Below are 5,747 nucleotides of genomic sequence, written 5' to 3'. Positions count from 1 at the left end.
CGGATGGTTATGAGCCACCATGTGGTTGCTGGGATTTGAACTCTGGACCTTTGGAAGAGCAGTCAGGTGCTCTTGCCCACTGAGCCATCTCACCAGCCCTATTTTTATTTTTTTATTCACTCTACATCCTGATCACAGTCCCCTCCCTCCTGTCTTCCCAGTCCTGCCCTTACGAATCCCTGCCCCCACTGCCCCACCCCTTCTCCTCAGAGAAGGGGAAAGTTTTATTTATTTAATGTATATGAGTACACTGTAGTTGTCTTCGGACACATCAGTAGAGGGCATCCAATCGCATTACAGATGGTTGTGAGCCACCATGTGATTGCTGGGAATTGAACTCAGGACCTTCAGAAGAGCAGCCAATGCCCTTAACCACTGAGCCATCTCTCCAGCCCTCGTTTGAGGATTTTTAAGGAATGTCTCCAGACCCTTTGCTTCTTTATTTGTCTCTGGTACTCATGAAGCTCCTCCTTCCCTGTGTCCAGTGCCGGGTTTACAGGCCCAGCCTTTTGCGTGAGTGCAGGAGACTTGAACCTAGGTCCTCATGACTGTGCAGTAAACACCCTTAACCTGTTGAGACATTTCCCCTTCCCCTTTATCCCATTTCATAAGATGTCTATCCTGGGCTGGTCCTGAATTCACAGGAACCAATGCTGGCCCTTAGCTCTTACCCCTCCTGCCTCTATTGACAGAGTGCTGAGGCACCAGGCCTGTTCTCTATAATATTTTTATCAGCACATATTTATGGGGTACAGGCTGTACTTTAATATATGTATATATTATACAATGATAACATCAGCGTGTATTTCACATACAAAATCCCTCATTTCTTTTTGCTGAAATAATTTGAAATCCTCCTCTTAGCTATTAGGAAATATCTGTTACATAATCTAGCCAGGCCGTGAAGGCGCACACCTTTAATCCCAGTGCATGGGAAGCAAAGGCAGTTAGTTGGATGTCTAAATTCCAGGCCAGCCTGGTCTACAGAGTGAGTTCCAGGACAGCCAGGGCTACACAGAGAAACCCTGTCTCAAAAAGCCAAAAACCAAAACCAAACCAACAAACAAAAACAAACAAAAACCCAAACCAACCAACCAAACAAACAAACAAAACACCCAACGACAACAAAACCTAAAAGCAAAACCATAATTTAATACATAATAATCTATTACATAAACACAATCTGTTAACTGTGGTCCACATCTGTAATCCAGAGCTTAATCCTCCTGTAACTGTTAGCTGGCTTTGTACCTGCTGTCTGACCTTTCTTCTTCCTTCTACCTCCCCTAGTCTTTGGTAACTACTTATCTGTTTGCTACTTCTATGAGAACAGCACTCTTTAAAAAAGCTTTATTTAATACTTTTTATTTAATTTTGTTTTTTTCGAGGCAGGGTTTCTTTGCATAGTTCTGGCTGTCCTGGAACTCACTCTGTAGACCAGGCTGGCTTCCAATTCACAGAGATCCACCGGTCTCTGCCTCCCAAGAGCTGGGATTAAAGCACCACCACCACCTGGCTAAGATTTATTTAATTTTTAAAATTGATGTGTGTGTGTGTGTGTGTGTATGTCTGTGTACATGTGTGTGTTACCCAAGGAAGTCAGAAGAGAGCGCTGGATGCCCTGGATCTGGAGTTACAGGAAGGTGTGAGCTGCCCAATGTGAATTCAGGTCTTCTGGAACAACACTTTAGGTTCTATGTTATGAATGAGATCACAGGGTTTTTCTATCCATGTACTGACAAAGACAAGATTCCACTTTTCTATAGTTTACTGTTTGTACATAACCACATTTCTTTCTTTCTTTTTTTTCTTTTGGTTTTTCTAGACAGGGTTTCTCTGTGTAGCCCTGGCTGTCCTGGAACTCACTCTGTAGACCAGGCTGGCCTCCAACTCAGAAATCCGCCTGCCTCTGCCTCCCGAGTGCTGGGATTAAAGGCATGTGCCACCATGCCCGGCTATAACCACATTTCTTTATCTGTTCTGTGGATGCCTCTTTGAGCAGTGTTACAGTAAACGTGAGATGCAGATGTCTCTTCATGCGCTGATTGAAATTCCAACCCTGTTAGCATTCCTCTGGTCCCTCTCTTATTCCCTGCCCCTCCTCCCTCTCTCCCCACTCCCCTTCCCCCACTCTCCATGTGTTCCTGGCCAGTCTTCCTTCTCTCTCTCTCTCTCTCTCTCTCTCTCTCTCTCTCTCTCTCTCTCTCTCTCCTCCCTTCTCAACTCCCCTCCCCATGCCCCATGCCCTAAATAAACTCTATTCTATACTATACCCATCCTGTGGCTGGTACCTCAGAGGAAGGGATGCCTCAGCATGGGCCCACAGTGGCACCCCCTCCCACCTCACAGTATCTCACTCTATCAAACATATCCTTGACTCCCTTTTCTTTTTTATAAAACACAAGAGACCCCACTTAGTAGTGGAACTACTAGATCACATTGCAATTCCACTTATGATTTTTTTTACATTTATTTGTGTGTGTGTGTGTGTGTGTGTGTGTGCATGTGCCTGTGCCCCAGTGCACTCATGTGCAGTATTTATGTGGCCATGAGAGCCATATTCCTTTAGCGGTCAGAGGGCCACTTTTGGGAGCTGGTTTTCTCTTGCCATGTCGGTTTTGTTTTGCCATGTTGCTTCCTGAAGGTGGCAACTCAGGTTGTCAGGGTTGTTAGCGCGGGGTTTTATCTGCTGAGCCATCTCATCAGCCTATTTAAAAAATTTAAAATTATTTTTTATGTTTTATATACTCTATATTTATTCCGTAGGTGGTTTTGCCTGCATGTATGTGTGACACTTTCGTGCTTGCTATCCACGGAGGTTGCCAGATCCCCTGGGGTGGGAGCCGCAGACAGTAGTTCTCTGTGGGTGCTTGAACTCAAACCCAGGTCCTTTGAAGAGCAGCCAGGGCTCTTAACCATTATGCCATCTCTCCAATCACACCTTTTTTTTTTTTTTTTTTTTTTTTTTTTTGAGAACTTGCATACTCTTCCTCTTCTTCTCCTTCTTCACCTGTTGGGCAGTCTCCTGTAGCCTGGGCTGACCTTCAGTTTGCAGATAGCCTTGAACTTCTGATATTTCTGCCTCTACTTCTTGGAGAGCTGGATTACACAGTGTTGCTGTAGAGCCCAAGACCTCACCTATGCGGCTTGGCAAGTGCTCTACCAACTGAGCTCCATGCCCAGCCCCTTAAGTAACCGGATCTGGCAGGAAGTGGTGAAGCTTGGCCTAAGACAGGTCCCCTGGGGTGAGACTTTGCCCTGGGCTCTCCCTAGGATCACTGAAAGCTGACACTCCTGTTTTCCCAGAAAGCCTGGTTCTGTGGGAGTCCGGTGAGAATTTCTCACTTTGACCTCCTAAGGGCTCTGTGGCCTGGGTGCAGTTCACTTGCCTTCGCTCTGCCTGGGTTTTTCATCTTCATTGCACTGCTGACTACTTCCAGGACTGGCGTGGAACATCCAGTGTGTCGGCATTCAGCATCACTCTGCCCACTCTCCAGAGAGTGCTAACTTGCTAATAATCTGGGGCAAGTTTCAGACAGGTGTGGTGTGCCTGCTCATTGGTGGAGAAGAAGAGCAGAAAGAAGAGAGAGAGAGAGAGAGGGAGAGAGAGAGAGAGAGATGAGAAACCACAGCCAGACTGAAGACAAGCCAGCGAAGGCCTTTAAGATAGAGTGACTGGCAGGGCCAAGCGTTGGAAGGAGCTTGACCCCACTTCTCTCAGTTGGGCAGCTAATGAAGTCCCGCCTTCTATGAGCGCTACTTAGGCCGTCCAATCAAAGAGGAGGCAGGTGGAGAGACTGGCTGAGTAGGGCTAGGAAACTGAGGTCCTGATGGTAGCCTCAATGCACTCACTTCTGTCCCCTCGGGGCCTGCATGATTAGACTGAAAACAGGAGCCAATGCGCAGGAATGGGTTCCAGGGTCTCAGCGATCCCGCCTCCCCTCTACTTCCTCCCCCTTTTTCCGTGACAGGGTTTTTCTGTGTAACGATCCTAGGGGTCCTGGAACTTGCTTTGTAGACCAAGCTGCCTCTTCCTCCCAAGTGCTTGGATTCCAGACATGTGCCGCCACACTGGGCTCTACCGCCCCTCTAACACTTTGTAACGTGTCTTTCTTCAATAGAACTCAATTCGTCATACAGAACAGCCTATGGATGCGTTCCCAATTTGAGCTGTGAATTGGCGACAACCGACAACCAAGGTCTCAGGTGGTCCTACAACTCTGACCCTTTTGCCTCTACCTCCCAACTTAAGACTTGGGTCACCACACCACTCCAGGTTCCATGAGGACAGGAAGAAGGGAGAAGATGGGGAGGAGGAAGACCGGAGTTTGGGAGTGGGAGGAGGAGGGGGAGGAGGAGGAGGAGAGGGGGAGGGGAAAGAGGAGGAGGAATCAATGTGTTAACTGAAATGTAAAGAAATACTGGGAAGTAATTACAGGGTCCCTCTGTCTCTGACCTGTATGTACTTAGCCTGACTTTTGTCACAGGCATACCCTAAGAATCAGGTGGGGACCGATTATTGCAGATTCTGAAGTTATCAGCCCGCGGAGGGAGTTGGGAGTACGTTTCCACTCTCTCGGCTGCCCCTCTGCTCTTCCCCTAGCTGCAGGCAAAGTCACCCCATCCCCCTGAAGCTGTGGGCAGCTGCGGAGCCCAGGACACACAGACCCCTGTGTAAGGCCCTCGGGCTAGAGAGGTCCCCTCCCAGACCTGTCCGAGGGGCAGCGCCGTCCTGGGCTCGCCCTGCCGCTCAGCCTCATTCTCCGCGCCCACACGGCTGGGCACTAGCTGCAGACACAGCAGTTCCCACGGGAGCCGTGGGTCCGCGGAACACACCGCGGGCGAGGGAGGAGGCCCGGGCATTGACGTCAGATGGGCGGAGCCTCAGCGCCCCACCATCTGCCTGGTCAGTAAATCCCCGACCTGGCGTGGATTCCCTTGGCTCCCTCTGTCATCTCCCTTCTCTCCGTCATTCTCTGCTCTGTCTAGTTTACATCCCTGCAGTGGGGAGTCCGAGGCGACCCAACTGTCTCTCCATCCTGATCTATTTGCAAGAAGGCAGCCTCGGCGAGCTAATGTTCTGGGTGAGGAACCGGTGCGTCCCGGGGAGGCTGTGAGCTCTTCAGAGTGAAGCTTCCCTGCCAGGACAACAGTTTATAAAATGCTTTTTTTTTTTTTTTTTTTTTTTTTTTAATTATAAAAGTTTCCAAGGGGGCTGGAGAGATGGTTCATTGGTTAATAGAGCCTCGGGTTCTTTTAGAAGACTTGAGTCGTCCAGTTCCCGGAATCTACACTGAAGGTCTCACAACCACTTGGAACTCAGATCCAATACTTCCAGCCTTCGAAGGTACCTGCGCACACATGGAAACACCCACACAAATACGTATAATTTGAAAAATAAAATCTTTGAAATTTTTAACTTAAAATACTTAATAAAAAATAGTATGTGTTTAAGGGCTGGAGAGATGGCTTAGCGGTTAAGAGCACTTGCTGTTCTTGCAGAGGGCCCCAGTTCAGTTCTCAGGACCCACAAAGACTCACTACTCAGGTAACTCCAGTTCTAGGTGATCTGGAACCCTCTGCTGCTCTCTGCACCAGGCATGTGAGTGCTACCTATATATCCCCACAGGCAAAACATCCATAGGCGTAAGAAAAAAATAAATATATTCAAAACCAATAAAAAAAAAAGTGGCGCACGCCTTTAATCCCAGCACTCGGGAGGCAGAGGCAGGCGGATTTCTGAGTTC

The sequence above is a fragment of the Mus pahari genome, chromosome 6, assembly GCF_900095145.1.
Source record: "Mus pahari chromosome 6, PAHARI_EIJ_v1.1, whole genome shotgun sequence".
NCBI classification, from domain to species: domain Eukaryota; kingdom Metazoa; phylum Chordata; class Mammalia; order Rodentia; family Muridae; genus Mus; species Mus pahari.
Note: the sequence above shows the minus strand (reverse complement) of the source record.